Below are 16422 nucleotides of genomic sequence, written 5' to 3'. Positions count from 1 at the left end.
TGATCACATTATATTATATAGTATTAGGCAAAATCAATATATAAAATGTATGATCTTTTTGACTGAGAAATAGAGGGGGATTCAGAGAATCTGCCAGTATCGGAGTTCTTTATCAAACGGGTTCCAAATTTCTTATATAAGTGCTGAAAATATTTAAGAAAATATCTATTCAAACATCAATAATTATCATTGGATCGATGGATCTGCAAGGGTATTTAAAGGTACGGTCAACGAAACTCTCTCTGCATTCCTCGTTTTTTGGGCTATGAAATATGAGTCAAGTTTTCAATGCATGCCGGATGCATTCATTATACCGCTGACGAGACTTCCCGAGAGAAAGAGAGAGACAGTAAGAAGTGCGAGGGAGAAGCACACATGTTTGCCATTATGCAGTCCGATGTGTGTGTGTTCGGGAGGGGGATTTTCTTTGAGTTTTTTTTACATATATGACAAATGCATTGCACTCACAAAATGCACATACACCCACGGACACAGTCACAATCTTTATGATCTCATGCATATGTATGCGTTTATAAATGCCACTATACTGAGACAGATACAGATGCTATAGTCAAAAAGATAGCGAGAGAGGGAGAGAGAGAGAGAGACAGACGGATAGAGAGAGAAAGAGATAGGGACAGAGACGGAGTTAACATTACTTTAAACCAAAATGGCGGTCGCTTTTGTGTTGGGCGATAAAAATCCTGTGGACCCAACATCCTGGCGAAAAGTATATTTTATGTAGTGAAAAGTTTGTTCTCGGCCAGTGTCACAAAAAATTTGAAAAATACTAAAAATAAATACCAAAAAGGATTAAATAAAAATGAATGCACTGCTGTTGACCGTCTCGACTAGCGAACACCCTATGATACTAGTAGCTGGTGCCTTGGTTTTAATGGTTATTTCGTGGATCATGTATAAGAAATCCGAATAGACACTTAACAAAAAAGATTTCCATTATTTTCAATAAATGGAGCATAAGTAAGCATTATTTACCATCTTCAAAGCATTCCTTCTTGTAGCCCTTTCGCAATTATACCAAATGAAAATTTAAGCAGAATAGAGCATACTGTCAGGTGCACAACCGAATCAAATTGATTCTGATCTGTTTTTGATTTCCAAAAATTAAATGAGATTTGCCAGTGAAACAAATGGTATCCCATTCATTCGGGGATTGCAATAAAATAATGCATTGCATTCTCACAGGCGCGGGGATGTCGGAAATTGAAGAGCGGAAAGAGCAAAAAAAGGTGTCGACAATGCCAAGTCACGAAAGGAGAGACGGCACTTTGCAAAAAGGCGTTTGCTAATTTTCTAAGACATCAATTCGAGGGGAGCGATGGAAGTACGTGTGACAATGTCTGGCTCTGGCTCTGGCTCTGTCCCCGACCTTCCACTTCTACCACCCCCATTCGAGGCTCTTTTTTTGCGCTGATTTTAGCACGCACACATTTTGCATACTGATCAGCAATCAGTGGCAACAATTCAGGGAGTTTGGGGGCTTCAGGGCGACCTACGTAGGAAGTGTCGAGTTCAAATTAAAATTCCACTTTGGCATTTGGGGAATTCAATTATTTTTGTGTGCCACTCCCTTGACTTTAGCGTCCTCTTCTGGTCATGCAAGCTGACAGTTTGTCTTCTTCTTCCGTTGACCACGAATAACCAGGAAGTACTCGAGGCCCCCTTCCACGATTTTAACAAATAAATACCAAAGCATCTCTTACACATGCCCAGATTTATTGCCTCCCATTCCACCGATGGCGATGACGATGCCGATGTCGATGCCAATTGTCGGGCAATGCAATCAGCGTGTTTATTGATTTGGAAAATTAAATATTTTTCCTTGATTACTCAGAGCACAGATGCAAAAAAGAAGTGGAAAAGCGTTTGCCAAAAGGCGCGTCGCGGCGCGGTGCGGCCTATGCCCATAAATTACCCAATCCGATTTGCCATTGTGCCCAGTACTTCGTTGCTTTATGAAACTTCCGGATGCCCTTAGAAAACATTTTAATTAGTTCAAAGTGGAGGGGTCTTATTTATGTCAAACTAAAAGAGGTTCGTGGCCGGAGAGGGTGAGTGATGGAGGGCGTAGGTGTGTGGTGTATGGGGGCACAGCATGGCCACATTGTTATTGTTTCCGTATAGCGTTCCGCTAAAAGCAAAAACATGTCGAGACAGAGCACAGCAGAGAGGCAAAGAGGAGAGAAGACGAAAAAATATTGTAGGAATTTCGCTTGCTTAACGGAAATGTATAAATTGCATTTTGCGCCATGGCAAAGGGGCCTTAATGCGTAGCAGGTGGAGAGGGAGTGGGAGTGGGAGGAGAGGGTTGGGCTTGGCTGAAACTATAGCAGGTGCATCTGGAGGAATGTTGTGCTAAATTTTAACCACTACACACTGGCACACACAGACACAGACCTGGAGCTCCAGGATCCACGGAATTGGCGACAAAAGTGTCGCTGGCAATTTGAGTAGAAGAAGCGGTATTCAAGCGTTTTCGTTTTCAAATTGTTAACTGAAAAATATTGAAATAAACGATTTATACATATATTTAAATTGAGAATCGTATAAGTTCATTGAGTTCAAGATATTTCAGATTGAACAAAGTGCACTCTAAGAGACTGACAATTAATTTAGAATTTAATTATCTGAATTTTTTGTATCGTAGTCATTCACCTAGAAACCCTTTCCGAACTAACTTCGAAATTTCAGAGTTCTCTCAAATTTGTAATGTCGGGTGCCAGGTGGTAAACGCTATACAGTCACACACATGCAGGCAGCCACCGCATAAAGGCAAAAAAAGGAATAAAAATGAAAGAAGGAGATGTGAAAAAAGATGGAAAGTGTTAAGAGCATTTTAGCTCTTCGTCTCGCTCAGCACACAATTCGCAGACATTTTTCACCGCCATTCTCTCACATCTTTTTCGGCGGGGGAAAAGCACTTTGCACTAATGCACCTGAAAATTTAAAACATGTCATAACATAAACATTTATCCCTGCGGCAACCATCATCGGCGGCAGGAAAAGGATGTTAAATCTTGCATTAAACTTAAAGTTTCTCGATTACATCACAAATGGGTGGAAAATGCCATGAGAACTTATTAGCATTTGCAGAAGACCATTCTCGATCTGATTAGTTCGCTTTTCTCGTGGGAGGCGCACAAAAAATTCAAGACCTGGTGGCAATGAATGGAAAATCAGTGTCCTCAAGAAGAGTTGGGGGTATTTGGGGGCATGTCTTTGTCTGCTGCAATATTTGTGCTGCATATTCTCGTCCTGGTTGTAGGCCTTAAAAAACAAATTAAATATCTAAGAAAAAATACGGGTAATCCCCAACATAAATGTATTCCACTGAATGTACTTGTAAAAATACTCAGTAATCCAAACAAAGACTCGGCAACGCTCTACATTTAATAAGTAAGTAATTCTACAAATTATGCATTTGTTTCTCTATTCAAATCAGGCAAAAAGCAAAAACCGAAGGAGAGCTGCCATAAAATGCTTTCAAATTTGCGCTAATTGATTTTCCCAGCAAATAATAAACACTTCTCCCACCCCACATCCACGTCCTTAATATTGTCTCCTCCTGCTGCCTAGGCCGAAAACAAATAGAATAGAGAAAACGAAGAGCCCCCGAAATGCTCATAAATTCCCCAACGCCTCTAAAAAACAAACGAAAAATGTATCTAAGTGGCTCACAGAATGCTCTCGATTTTGGGGGCTTGTACATTGGTTTGTGTGTGTGTTTGTATGGCTGGGCAAATATTTAATTTATTTCAATTTCACTTTTAATTTAGGCACTAATCTAGGCAATTTGTACACTTACACGCCATTAAGCGAGACATGGAAGGAGAAATTAGCGGGGATCGCGGATCCAAAACCATAATTAAAATACACTTTCCATGGACATCCAGGACAATGGAAGTACTTTGGTAACAAGAAGCTATAGAAGTGAAGTTTAACATGGAAAGAAGATATAGCCGATCCATTCAACCTTTAATATATGTTTCAGTATTTATGTATTTGTGTAAAAGAACTTGGAATCCAGATATCTTAAATTTTTTGCAAACAATAAATTGAATTCTCAAATTCAAAATATTGCGTGCTAGAAAGAAAAGCCTCAGTCTTACAAATTTGATTAGCCAGCCAATGTACCCTCTGCATATTAGACGTTTATCCCCTGGAGTGGATAAATAAGCAGCAGGCCCAAAGGAGAGACAGTCGACGCCTTGCTCCATCGCCTCCCAAGAAGCGAACATCATCCCCTGGACCATAAAATGCTCACGGAATATTTATTTGTTTTCATTTATTTTCAATAATTTCGAATTTCCATTACATTAGTTTCGGTTGCTTTTTTTCTTCGCTGCTTTCCCTTATGATGTCCTTTATGCCTCCGCACGAAAACAAACAAATTTCTGGAGATTTGGGGGAGCCGCCCCACCGCATCCAGCGGCACCGTCGACAAATTCTTGCTTTGATTACTAAACTAAATTTCACCCCGAAAAAGTTGCTACAAATATAAAATAAATGCCATCGGTCTGTGCCGGTCCGTGGTGGTCCTCCCCCACAACAGGCCAGGAGGCAAAAACTTTTCTCATTTCTACATCCACGGGCCACATCGATACGCGAACAGAAGCAACGGCTGCTGGATTCTCTTCTCCCAGGAATCCTTGGCTACTTTTCGATATGTTCTGTTCGCTGCTGGCCACCAGAAATCCTCGTACACAAATCCGAGTGACATTTGGCACTTGCCCCGAACAAATTTACACATCTTTTGAGTTGTTTTCGGGTTTCGTTTCATTCTTTCGCCTTTTACAGCTTCTTCTTCTTGTTTCTTTCTTCTTCTGAGTTGCTTTTGTCGCATGGCTTCCGTTTCCTGTTCATTTGCTCACATTTGGCATGTCAGATGTGAAAATTTTTTTAATAAAACTGTCAACAGTTGATGTAGATTAAGAAATTATGGCAGTTCGCAGAAAGTTTTCTCGCATTCGGATGTTTCGGATGTTCGGTTTGTTTTTGGGGGGAAGAGAATCAATCAGCGACAAAGTTCTTGACTCAATGAACTAATAATGTGAGTGCGTCGCCATATTCGAATCATCTCTTTTTCTCCGCTTTAAGATTGTCATGCCATAAATTCAAATGAAGTTCTCTTCTGCCCGGTCTCACCTCCTGTTTTTGTCGAGATATGCCACTGGGCACAGAAAACGCAAATCTACGGGGCCACTTATTGCATTTTGATGAGAATCCGATTTGGATTTCTTTGAATTTGCCTACCAGAACAGTTCCACCTCCCAGCTCCCAGTTCCCAGTTCCCAGCTCAAAGCAGCCCAAGCTTATTGCCTCTCTATTCAGCTGCCAGGCTTCAGGATATGCCTTGTCCAGCTGCAGTTTCAGTGCCCATCCTTCCTTACCACACTGTCCGACCGTTCCTTTCCTGTCATTGCTACCTCTTCTCCACCACCTCCTCCTCTGGCTCGATTTTGCAGGCGATTGCGTCAAAATCATGCATAACTGCATTTTAAAATTACTATGAATGGGGACATGGTGTGGTCCTTCAGTGTGTGGTTAGCCTATCGTTTATCACCCTTCTGGTTGGAACCAGAGACTGGTACCAGAGAAGGTATTCGCAGGAGGAGTGCATTAGGTGGTCAACGCAAACATTGGATGAATTACGAGCCCTAGAATGTTTGCTGGCCGAACTGGCATGTGAGACATTCATTGAAATTCAAAACTCAAGTTGGTTTGTCTCTCTCCCTCTCCCCTACAACTTCTGGTTATTCCTAGTAATTAGTTTATACGAAATATCGATGCTTAATCTGACCAAATTGAAGGAGACAGGGATGTTCTGTGTAGCTGGGGTATGCTTCATTATAAATGTTACTTTTCCACTTCAATTTTGTTCAATGCCCAGCCACACTATCTCCGATTCGGCGCGATTTCCCGCTCTGCTCATCGTAATCAGATTTCCACCAAAATATGCCTAATGCCAAAATAAAGACTCGTCTGACGCGGAGCCACTCGTGGATAACAGATACCCGCCAGACGATACAGTTAAAGCTTTTCTTGCTTATCAAAACCGAATTACAAATCCCCCACGAACCAAAAGAATGGTGGGAGGACGGACAGACCCAAGGGCATAAGCCTGCAGAGAACAATGGGATGATTGAAAGGGCAAAGCCAAAGTCTTTTATCAAATGAATGTTCCATAATAAATGCGAACAAGACAAATGTGAGCAAAGAAACCGAATCGCCGAAGCCTTCTTGTTCTTGTTGACTTTAAGTTAGACAACTGTACGGGCGGACGGATAGATGGACGGATGGGTCCGAAGGACAGTGCAAATCTCAGTCACTTGAACATAATCACGGCCCAAGCTAAAGAAACAAGACAAATAACACAGAGCGGGAACAGGACCAGGATCAGGACCAGGACCAGGAACAGAAACAGAGGCAGAAAAAAACAAAGCTAACAAACTAATAGACAGAAGGACACACTTCTTGTTGTTGGCTGACTATTGATAAGCATCGAATTCATTAATTTATATGTTCGATGAGTATCAGGCGCAGAATCACACAAGCAGAAGCCGAAAGGAGTCTGCCTCCTTCGTCAGGATAGCTTTGTAATGCGAAACTAAGTGATTTGAGTCAGACATGTGTATATGTGGGAGTGTGAGGGTTAGAGGAGTATCTGTGTCTATGGTGTGATGCGGTGTGGCTTTGGTGTGTGTATGTCTTGTTGGTCTGTGCGTGTCTGTATATCTTCATTACAAATCCTAGCTGGCTTTTGCCTTGCGGATTTCAAATGAAATGTTCTGCCTGGTCTCTAAAGCTTCCATCCCATTCCCCCTTTGATAGTACAGTGGGACAATATACAGCAATAAACCCATGCTTCATATCGTAATATTCCTAACGACTTATGGACTCCTATCTGAACAAATTAGTCAAGATAATACCCTTTCACCATCCTTAGCCACATGTGGCAATTGCAATGAACCACTGTGCAGCAGCTCCCCTCTCGACAGTCTTTATGGCCAGTGCAGGGCTGCCTTAGACAGCTGCCTTTGCTTTGCTTTGGGGTCGGTCCCTCTGTAGCTTGACTTAAGTAGTAAATTCAATCAATTTGGACGAGGCACAACACACCGACACACCGACACACCGACGCACCGACACACAGGCACACATAACCCATGGCACAAGACAAAGAAAGAAATCTCCTTCCGAGGGACAGAGAACAATAAAATCTCAACTTAAATATGTCACAGCAATTAATACAAAAGCAGACCCAGAACCCAACCAAACCAGAGCCCAAAATGCCAAGAGTGTAGAACAAGGACAATGGGTGGAACTGGTGTCAAAAGGTCTTCGAAATGAAAGTGAACTACTCGTAGTACAGGAAAAAGCTGTAGGCCTGTAGGCCAATTCTCGTTGTGGTTGTCCTGTGGGATGCGCTGTGTGGGGCCGACAAATGCGTCGTATGCGTAATAATGTCCAAGCCACATTTCCTTCTTCTCAGAGAAAGGTACTCACGGCAAAGCTGTACAAAATTTTGCATTTGACAGCTCATTTGTGGATTTCTTTCTTTGAAATTTACGATTTGCTTTTTGATCAATGCGTAAATGGTCAACTCAACTTCAGCCCAAACCCCGGGGTCAGATGATATATGGCCAATCGATGATCCAAGTCAAACAAAAACCAAAGCATTTACACAATTAGAAAATAGCCTTGCCCGCCAATAAATCAACCATATTTACATATATCAACGACAGCCCAGTCCAAATAAAATGGGAATGTTATAAATCAAGTCGCTACAATCAATTAAAATGGGAAAACAAGGCAAGGCCATGCCAAGCTTGTGGTTTCTGCCGGCTCTTGGTCCTTAGCTTGGAAAAAGGATTCAGCTATGACAGAGACATGCAAAGTTTTGTGCTGAATTTTGATATGAAATGTTAATGGAATGCAAAGTGAGATGGAAATCAATATGTAGGTTATTATGAGATTAAAATTGTCTGACATATACAAAAGATAGAACTGTAGTGGAAAGTGAATGAGATTGTTCTTGCTATCGATGCTAGCTTCACATATATTCTATATCTTCATCTGATTATTCACTCTGTAACATCTGAATATCCCCAACTCATCTGTAAACTTTATAATGTTAATGTCAAACAATCAACTTCACCCAACGAGCAATCAATAATCCCAAAAGATGCTCTATTTGAGTGGCGTTAGGAAAATATACAACATGCCTGAACAAAAAAGGTATTCGAAGGTACGAGTATCGTATCTATCTATCTGTCTGTCTGTTCCTGCCCTCAACATACATTTCCCTAGATTATAGTGCCCACAGAACCGAAAGATGCCAGCATGTCAAGTAGCAGCAGAAGCAGAAGCAAAAACAATGATAGCAAGGTGCTATAAAATGGCAGACAGCATCTCAAATTGCAGCCAGAACTTGGCATTAGGAGAGGCGTAGACTTCTCCCCCCACCACTCGGCAACATTGTTTTGTAATTTATTTTGTTTCAGACAGTTTTCCATACCGAACCGAAAGCTAACCGAAATCAACTTGCTACTTATGCGTCGTCATTGCATAAACAAGACGCTCCTCTCCAGCAGCAGCAGCAGCAGCAGCAGCAGGTTTCTGGTTTCGTTTCCTGCTTCTTCGTTTCGTTTTTTTGAAAAATTGCAGCATTACGTGCCACAGGAGTTCTACAGTTCTGAGCACTGAGGTCCACTCCCACTTCGCATGCTAGGCATGCACCAATCTCCTGGGCTCTGTTCCGCTGCCGGACTAAAGATAAATTGATATTTTGGGACTCTGGCAACCTGATATTTACCTCTGTTCCAGTTTTCCTTTTTCAGCTTTTTGGTTTTTTGGTTAGGCAATACGCAAATGGGTAAACTGTCCATTAAAAAAGGAGCAGTAACAATATCGACGGGGACAAAAAGGTGGACAGCCGACAGGAAAAAGTTGCAGTCCTTTATTGTTCATTGTCGGCCATGGAGCGGAGTTCTCTATCAGAATGCCTTAATTAAGAACGCTCAGTCTGGCCAAAGAGTCAGACTTCGTTTCGATTTTTAACAGCGCAGCTGTTACCAAAAGACCAGCCCCACCCCCATCCCCATCCCCATCCGCATCCGCATCCCCATTCCAATCCCCACTTCATCCTGTCATCCTTTAGGGCTAGGGGTAGCAGAACAAAAAATGGAAGCCAACAATTTTCAGTTCACAGTTAAAAGCACAACAGAATACGATGCGACGCTACGGACAGAAGGTCCAGAAGGGAGTGCCTGGGACACGTTATTGGAAAAACACCGAAAATTGGTTTGTTTGACGTCCCAATGTCTGGGCAAGTAACAGAGCATATACCTATATGAATATATGTATATATAGCATACATCGCATATAGTTACCGTCATTGTAAAAACTCTCGGATGGCCACAGAAATGGTTCAGAAATGGAGAAAGAATCATTGACGGGAACCAGAAGAGCCACCAGAAGAGCGGGCCACCACCGATAGACAGCCAATCATGGCTTTTATACGCGCTCTTTTGTTAATAACTTTGTGGCAGTCCAGTCACAGTTTACGATTTCCATTTTCCACAATTCAGTAACGAACTCTGACACAAAATTTAAAATTTAATCAGAGGAGGGAAAACTTTTTAAGAGACAAGCGCGCAAGTTTTGGTAGCCAACTAAAAATATTTTCATGGCAATAAAAAGGTTGAAGAAGTAATAAATTTAATGCAGTCAATAAGAAGTAGTTATTATTTTTATTTTTATAATCGCAAAGGAAAAAGGAACAGACCTTAGATGCATAACCGAAAAAGATGTCATCAGTATTGACCTTTACCTTGGGTATTTTCGTTCTTTCCCTTTATCTTTTTTTTAAGAGAGATGTAGAATACTTTCATTCGAGGCATGGTTGAGTAGTTCCTATGGGTGTTTAGTGAATATTTTAAGGAGCGTTTTTAGAACTACCACGCACATACTACGCCATGTAAAAAGTACACTCAAACAAATTGATTTTGTATCATTGAAATGAAATTATTTCTGAAGATGATTTTATTACGGCCTGACATTCCTTTTTCACTAAGTAGACACACATTTGAAGCTCCAATAGCCAGTCTCCGAAAAATGTCATGCCCATGTCCAATCTCTGCAAACATTTGAAAAAGTGGTTAGCTGTTGTTGAAGCATTCATGGGATCCCACTTGCAATACGAATTCTAAAAGTGCATATAGAAGAAATCGTTTTCCGCAGCAAATATTTACAAGAAATACGAGTTTTAATTTATGCAAAAGTCGAGGGGTGTGGGTCGGGATGGGGAATGGGGGATGGGGGCCAAACAAATCGATCCATCACCTGCAATTGCAGCTGGCCATGCAAGATTTCTGGTAACGGAAACCGAGCGGGGAAAGGCAAAAAGTATATTTGTATCTATGCATTTTGCATGCGGGCTTTCAGCAACTGTTGTCTGTCAGGTGGTGGACACACTCTCGCACACACACATGGGAGCACAGTCAGAGACAGACCGTTTATGTCTATATTTGCCACGTTGCACACTCCAAGCCCTGTCCACTTGTCATCCAGACCGCTCCACTCTACTGCACTCCCCACAACAGGCGGAATAAAATGGGAGAACAAACAGAAGCATTTTTAACTGAGAACCAATTGTGTTGGGTCACCAGGGAGTGAATGGGTATACGAAAATGTCACACCAAGTCAGACTACAAAAAATATACTCGTACACGTGTCAAGAGCGATAGGAGTATCATGCACAAATGGAGATCTTGTACCAGACATAGCTATGAACTGAAATGGCTGCAGATCGTAATGAACGAATAGAATGTTTTAATATAAACATATTCCATTATATTTTGAATTATTTCGGCGATCCTCTCAGTTTCCGGCATACCCTTTCACATGCAATAGACAAAGACCTCTCAAAGTTTTACAAAAAAGTTCCCAATGACAGAAGAGCGTTAAGGCCTTCCGAAGCCATTGCCTCATCCGTAGCTCCCATCGTCCAGCGCCTGGCTCCTCGCTCGCTCATTGCATATCAATGGAAATGAGTTTTTCCCGAAAGTTCTTTGCGACCGATGAAGTGCTCCTGGGGGTGGGGGGTCGAACTTTGGGTCTTGTTGTTGCCATCTGCGATGGTGCTTCTGGCGACGCTTTGGCGGTCGCCTACAAATACAGGCACACTCGGAGGGCGACACACAGACACTCATGCAAAACCCAAATGAATGCCATGCACAGAGTCCTTACGTCTATACCCTGGCCTGCTTTTGTAGTCGCTCGCTCCAAACACCCGACCACCCAACCACCCAACCACCCATCCATCCATCCGCTCCGTGGCCGCCCTCTTGCTCTGGTCCTGGAGATGACATGTCAAATGCATGACCAAATAGTCTTTGAATTTTTCTTTTGCTCTCTCTTTGTTTGACAGGCTTTCCCTGAATTTCCTTTTATCATATTTTTCAACACATCATATCGTAGATATAGATTTCTTTCTGATTTGTCATTAAAGATCTTTTATTCTGCTGTTTCTCTTTCAGTTTTTCTTTACACTCGCATTATGATAAGTTGTTGGCCTGGTTTTCGTTGTTTGTGGTTTGATAAATGGGAAAATAATGAAGCATCCAGCCACATGGGGAAAATATACGTCATAAGGAGGAATATTACTTTTAATAAATTCATACACATAGGTATTACTAAATAATTTTAAGCTAAGCTTAGCTCAGGAGCCTTAAGTGGACTTCGAACTAAAAGATATAACTGACTTAATTATCAATAAATAGAAGAGCTGATATTATCGCATTTTTATAGTCCCTACAAACGAAATTTTTCAACATGCCAGTATTCATGTGGGATTGGTTCAAATCCCTATCCGCATTTAAAACAACCAATTTGTAATATTAAAACATTTACAATTTCAGGAAGTATCTTTGACATAGATGATCCAATATCTCCCAACATATCCTTTCCGTTCACACATTCAATCCTGTTGTACGGGTATTTTCCAGTACCGAAACACTCCCTCCTATGATTGCCCCAAATGCATAAAGGAAAAACATGACAACGAACAAGTGTCATGAGAAAAATTGCACAGATTTTCATTTAACATAATTCCAAAAAAAAAAATATAGGCAAACCTGAATAGCGAAAACCAAGCAAAATACAACAAAAAACGTATTTTGGTTCGAAAAAACCAGACCAAACACAACAAAAAATGGCATTTTGGAGGGCTGGAAAAGAGCGGGTACTGTCAGGGCTCGAATTCAATACAATAATAATAAAATTTGTATGCAAAATAGGCGTTGAATGCATGCAAAGATTGCAGGGGAGGACACGGTCCCGATACAATGGTTCTGTGGGTTGGTGGCAACGACTGATGCCGATTTACATATACAAATATGCAGGAGAGAGAGTGCTGCTGTTATTGGGGGTTGGTGGTGCAGGGGTGCAGGCGTGCAGGCGTGCGGGTCGGGGTGATGCCTCCCCTTGTTGAAAAATCGTAATCAAAAATTGCGCAATAATTTGCATGTTTATTTAATAGCCCCAGCACAGAGCGGTTCGCCTGCGCCCACCCAAAAACACACATCCCCCATTTTGAAAAGCACCACAAAGTGCCATTTTCCTTTGTGTGTGTGTGAGTGAATTGCATGTGTGAGTATCTGTGTTAGTGCTTCGCAGTGCAGTGACAAACATTTTTGGGCATGCAGCAAACTGCGAAACTCTGTTTTGTTTTCCCTGCATGGGAGTGTAGGTGGCTGGGTCGCCTATTTTCGGCTACCCTCATCTCTAAGCCTTGCCCTCGTCCTCGCCCTCGCCCTGGCCCTCGCCCTTGGCTTCACCCGCCCTCTCTGGATACTCATTATGTGAGTGTTTTTTCCAACTTTATTCCATAATGAAATCGTCTGCGGGCTCAGCTTTTGCATCTGTGTTTGTTTTTGCATTGCGGCGCAGAGACCGAAAAGTTTGCGGCACAGTTTTATGACACTCCAAAAACAAAATACATACAACCATAACATTAAAACAAAAGCCAAAACCAAAAATAAAAGAAAAGCCCAAATTAGCGGACAATTTTCAAGTTGGCGGTTCTGCGTTTTGGGAGTTTTTGATTTTGATTTTGGTTCTGAATATCATATTATCAAATTCGCTTTAAATGTGCGACTCTCTTAGGATGCTCCGAAAGAGGGGAGGTGGTTAAAATGTAGTGTTTTTTTTAATAGCATAGCGGATTATTATTATTTTTGCATAAACATGAACATTATTTGTCTGAAGATTATAAATTTCAATAATTTATGACACAGTTTCAATTAATAATCTGGAACAAACCCAAATTAGAAATGCCAATTATTTATCTATTAAAGCCGAATTAACAATGAATGATTTTATTTTAAAATTCCCCATTCTCTAAATAGAAATTAAACAAAAAATTTTTCCATAGAAAACACTCCCTCCCAACCTCATAAAAGTGTTCAAAAAATCGAAATCCGAGACCCCCTGCTCTATTCAAAAAATGAAAGAAAATATTGGCCCATAGTCATATACGAGCTCGCACACACTAGAGCTGGGCAAACAGAGCACAATATTTTGACTGTTTCGTAATTTATTTGACATATTTATGAGGTTCATAAATACAGATACATATAAAAATGCGTTTATTTCTATTTGGCGATTTTTTAGTTTTTATGGCAAGCAAATAAAAAAAGGAACAAACAAAAAGCAGCAAAAAGTCAGCATCAAAAATGTATTTATACGTGCAAGTTTGGACTACTTCCAAGCCCAGGGAGCGTGTTACACAACAGCACCAGCAACACACAGAGTAGACTCCTCTTTCTGGCTGTTGCCTGGTCAAAGTTCCAATATCGAAACATAAAACATTTTATGTAATGATTTCCCTCTCTCACCATCGCTGCTTTCTGGCTGCTCCTTTTGGCGGGTCAGCTGCCCGAACTATTGACAGCTGATGATAAAAAATGGTTTAAAAATAAACCAAAAATATGGAAAAACATGGCCAGAAAGAGGGCGGGAGAAATGGGCCCCAACCAGAGTGTGGTTCCAGTGGGAGGGCAGAAAAATGGTTAGTTACGTTTGGTTTCAAAAAAATAAGACTTACACTGCCTTCATTTTGTGACTAGACTTTGACAAGTGGCTATTGGACCCATCGAAAGTGACTTTGGGCTAAGGTTCAATGGACCTAAGAGTGTATACAGATAACTTAACCAATCTCCCTTGCATTTTGATGATCATACCTATCTTTATAAACGCAAGAAATCCATCACCCAATATGGTACATCGGTTCTCGGGTTTGATCATCATTCGTATGGCGTATCCATTTATAAAGATTTCTCAAAATCTCCTCCCAGTTCTTGCTTTGGAAGCAACAGTCCCGCATTCAATATACCGAATTTATTCTCAATTGGCCCATTACAGCCCCTCCAGCCGATCCCTTCCATTTGAGTCCATCCCGACACATCCACTCACGCATTAAACATTTTTCGCCTTTACACTTTTAATTTATGTATTTACTTTTGGATTATTTGCTTTTCCTGCCGTTCTCCGCCTTGCAGACTGTGTACTGTGTTTTCGTATGCCTACCACCTGCGGCATTTTCGCTCGCCGAGACAGAGGCTCTTATTGAAATTCCAAAGTTGAAATGACTGCAAAACGAGAAAGGCATGGGAAAGGTGGTGATGGTGATGGTGATGGTCGAGGTCTGGCTACATGTTGACAGCCATGTCAGTTACAACTCCCATCGTCGTCATCGTCATCGCCATCGTCATCAGTTGGTTGCTGCCTTCCCGTTCTGCCTCCCTTTCTGGTCGAGTTCTGTGGTCGCGTCTTGGTCTGGAGTCTGCTTTGAGTCTACCCTCTGCATATACATATATTTATATACATTTTTTGAAGGGCCTCGGTTTAAGCGTGGCAATGGACCACTTACGAGGCAACTTGGTGGAGACCTTCTTTTGACACCCTTCCATTCCCAATTCCCAGCTCCAGCTACAATCCCTACTGAATGTTTATCTGGGATGTCTGCCCAGGCACTTTGTTTGGCTGCTTAACTTTTGATCAGTTTTTAATATAACTTAATGCGCACAAATTAAATGCATTTTGTCTGAAAAGTTTTATTGCAAATATTTACTCTGGCGTAGGTCAGTGGCTTCGCCAAAAACGAAATCGAAACAACGAAATAATGCCAGTAAATCAGAGCATTAGATATTCAAATATGCAGGCATTAAACTGGATAAAAATCCGAAATTCAGAACACTAACTAGTAGAAATGAACACTATGTTGGTATTGTTATTTTCGCTCACAGAAAATACAATTTTAATTAAAACAAAAATCCATTTTAGTGAACACACAAGTGATTTCCAATAATTATCCAAAACTCAAACTGATTTTAATAGAAATTCGCAAATTAAGAAATTATCCTACATCAATCTAGAAAAAACCAGCCAGAACGTTGGCGTTGAGGAATACTTACACGACATATGGGGTATTTTACTAGAATCAGAGTCAGCCCTGAAGGAAGAGAATCGAAGAGAGGGGGAGCGATAAGCACGGATAAGCTTCTCTTTGTGAGAGAGTTGTGCTGGTCCACGAATCTATGTACTTTAAAACAAATACTGACTCCCCGAATGCATCGTGAATAGAAAATGTTGCTATGATTTACATATCTTGAAAGATAAAGTTATATTTAACCTAGAAATATTCGGAGGAGATCTTAAAATACTTTAACATCGATATAGAGAGAGATACTTAAACTCCAAGAACTGTAGGGGCTATACAAGAGCAACAAACTCCTAATCTTCGCTTGCTGGCGGCATTACTGTGACTTATCAAAGTCATGGCAACGTTTTTGCCGTATGAAAGAAATACAAATGAAAAGTGCAACAAGGTTACGAAAAGCTTTCGATGCAGGGACAGGGAGAGCAACAAAAAAATGAGAGAAACCTATCCTTACCTACAATATAACTTAACTGCCAGGCAAGGGAGTATGCGTATGATAAGACTGGTCATTCCCATCGCCCATGGCCAGACTGTGGTGACCCTTTCTCTCACCCTTTGCCCAATAGACTCCACTTTATGTCAGTTCTGTTGGGGTTGGGGTTGGGGTTGGGCATCCCTCTAGCTAAATGGTGAACCATTAAAAGTGGACATTTGTAAACATAAACTGACAGATAAATACCGAAAGCAGACATGGAACTTTACCTGGCCGCAGCACCTCCTCACCTCCCGGATCACTGGGATGGTGAATAATACGAAGAGTTTCCCCTGCTACTGCTATTTTCATTTTCAGTGGCTTACATTACACTCGCAGTGGGGACGGGACACACATCTATGTATGTACGTGGAGAAAACCGTTAAAATACTTATCAAACGTAGATTGTAAAAGTTTTTTATAACAAAAT

At 41.2% G+C, this 16422-nt stretch overlaps 1 protein-coding gene across 5 annotated transcripts in view; it reads left to right on the top strand.

The window, feature by feature from the left end:
* The window catches only part of beat-Ic (beaten path Ic), a 52609-nt gene that overhangs the window by 23481 nt on the left and 12706 nt on the right, over window positions 1-16422 (top strand). Inside the window, exon 1 of one of the 5 annotated variants that reach the window (XM_015181287.2) lies at window positions 3286-3417. The exons of the other annotated variants lie outside the window; for them this stretch is intronic. The gene's annotated coding sequence lies outside the window, so the exon portion shown is untranslated. Of the gene's footprint in view, window positions 1-3285; window positions 3418-16422 lie in introns of those variants that run through there. 5 annotated transcript variants of the gene reach the window in all.

This window comes from Drosophila pseudoobscura, chromosome 4 (assembly GCF_009870125.1).
Source record: "Drosophila pseudoobscura strain MV-25-SWS-2005 chromosome 4, UCI_Dpse_MV25, whole genome shotgun sequence".
NCBI classification, from domain to species: domain Eukaryota; kingdom Metazoa; phylum Arthropoda; class Insecta; order Diptera; family Drosophilidae; genus Drosophila; species Drosophila pseudoobscura.
The sequence above is the reverse complement of the archived record's forward strand: the minus strand, read 5'-3'. Positions and strand labels throughout refer to the sequence as shown.